We start from the raw sequence: 2,483 nt of genomic DNA on the forward strand, positions 1-2,483 counted from the left end.
GAGGGCCTGGACCGGGGGCAGTTCGACTACGCCCTGGTGTAGGAGGGCCTGGACCGGGGGCAGTTCGACTACGCCCTGGTGTAGGAGGGGTGGAGGGCGGTTCGACTACGCCCTGGTGTAGGAGGGGTGGAGGGCGGTTCGACTACGCCCTGGTGTAGGAGGGGTGGAGGGCGGTTCGACTACGCCCTGGTGTAGGAGGGGTGGAGGACAGGAGGACAGATGAGAGTTTCTGACAGAAGAGAGTGAGATTCAAATGACGGGCCTCAGATGTCGCTCTGTGTACTGTACAATCGTTTACCTTCAAACCCTAACATTAACAACCCAGGGACTAATGGAGTAACCTGATATCTTCCATGCATTGTTCATAGTTGTGTCTGCATCTCCTAGAAACTAGACGTGATCAACAAATAGATCAAAAGGAGTGTTGATGTTCATTTGCTGACTTGAGGTCTTGTGTCGTGGTCTGTAATCAGGTACCACACAGACCAGAGGGATGAGAGGAACAAAAAGGTATCTGTGTCAACGTGTAATGCTATAAAGATGGAGGACATTGTCATTTTACATTTCTTTAATGTTGAGACAAAACCCAGAGCAAACCGGTACAGCTGAGTGCACAGCACAGCTCAATTGAATTACACTCAGACCTAATGAGTTTACAGAGTAACAAAGAACTACAGTACCAACGATTAAGATCGGGAGCCAAATTCTCTTGTGGTTCTCAAGGGTCTTGTTGTTACCAGCAACATTTTCTCAGGCAGGCCTGAACATGTCAACAGAGCCCCCCCCCCCCCCCCCCCCAACCCCCCTTAACCAAACAAGATGTCAAAGGAAGTCATGGATTGCTCTTCCTCAGGAAAACACGGACCAAAGGCAAGTGAAGCACGGCCCAGGGTTGGGTTGGTTCTCAGGAAAACAATCACCTATGCTCCGTTTAAGGAAAATATTGTTGAGCTCTGTGGAGAAAGAATCTCAACACATCCAAATAAAATAGTTAAATATTATTATTTGTGTTAGTGCTAATCTCTGTTAATCAGGATTAATTCATGAAACTTAGTTGGATACAACACTTACGTGTGGTGATCTACCTATTGCATGATGCAATCCCCTTTAGCAGCATTTTCACTTTGATTAATATTTATAATGGAGTGCACGAATACCCATCTTTGTGAGTAATATGTTTGCCATCAGGTCCCAAACTATATACCAGCCAAAGCTGTCAATAGTGCCTTTAAATTAACAGCAGAACATAATGCTTTTGCTATGTGTTTATTGTATTGTTTATTGAATTACTCCATTTGCCAACATATGTTTACACAACAAAACAAGTTGTCCACTTTTTGTCTATCAAATAAATATATACTATTGCACCTTAATCATTAGCTTGTGAAATGTGTTTTACATGTTTGTGTAATCAAAGTCACCAATTTACTTTCACTATCCTTTTGTATCTAAATAAATGTTTTTTTTCTGAGATTGTTTCTTTCATTTAGGATCTGCTACATATACTATATGTTCTGCAAGAACCAACTAAAAGGACAGCCATCACATAGGCCTAGCCTACTGCAGTGCATCAACTTCTGAATAAAAGTAGTAGTACCCAAAGTGCCCTTGTTCTTGCCTTGAAATCAATTGCGAGATTTAGTGCAAATGCAATGAATTGAATAATCGACGAGGGCTCATACAATTACACAGCCAGTTATCAGAACCAGCTCACCTCGAATAAAGAGATCTACACTATCGTCAGGGCATTATGCTTGTCGGGGTTAAGGAAAGCCTACATAATAGGAGTCTAGTCCTACCTTGCCAATTGAGATGATATGTCTTTAAAACTAGAGACATTAGGCCTATTTGGTGTTAGAGCATATCCAACCCCAACATAGTATAGCCTCTGCAACGTAAAAACCGTCACCAATGTTTCCTTTAGTTCACCCGTCTTTGGATTTTGTTTGTTTTAGATAAGTGTTTTGTGTCTAAGATTGACACAGATCCACCCCAAAGAACACATTTTAATTGCATTACTAATCATTTGGTAGAGCCAAGACCAAACTGGCTGTCTAACGACCTCTTGTGGATAGTCGGAGTACTGCAGGGCGACTTTCCGATAACACCTGTTGGATTCAGGCCCATTCAGTCCATCCACTCACATATTTCAGGACTTTTTATGAACGTTATCTCTAAAATGGTAATATGTTATATTCCTTCGACAAGCAGTGCTTGTTTTGGATATAGAGCTATTTGTCCGTTTATTGATAGTGTGACACTATTTGTATCAGGTAAATGTGACTTTTACCATTAGTTACATCTATATTAAAAGAACAAGCTCTCTAACTTTCTGTTGACGTGAGGGAAATTGATTAGCACACAATTCTGTAGCCACTCGTATTGTAGTACTGGTTTCCAGTGATCATGGCTCTCTGGTGACTGTCTTACTTTTCAGGAAGTTGAACAAAGAAAGCGATAACATCACATTCACACGCATGAGG

The sequence above is a fragment of the Micromesistius poutassou genome (genome assembly GCF_964030765.1).
Source record: "Micromesistius poutassou genome assembly, chromosome: 16".
NCBI lineage: Eukaryota > Metazoa > Chordata > Actinopteri > Gadiformes > Gadidae > Micromesistius > Micromesistius poutassou.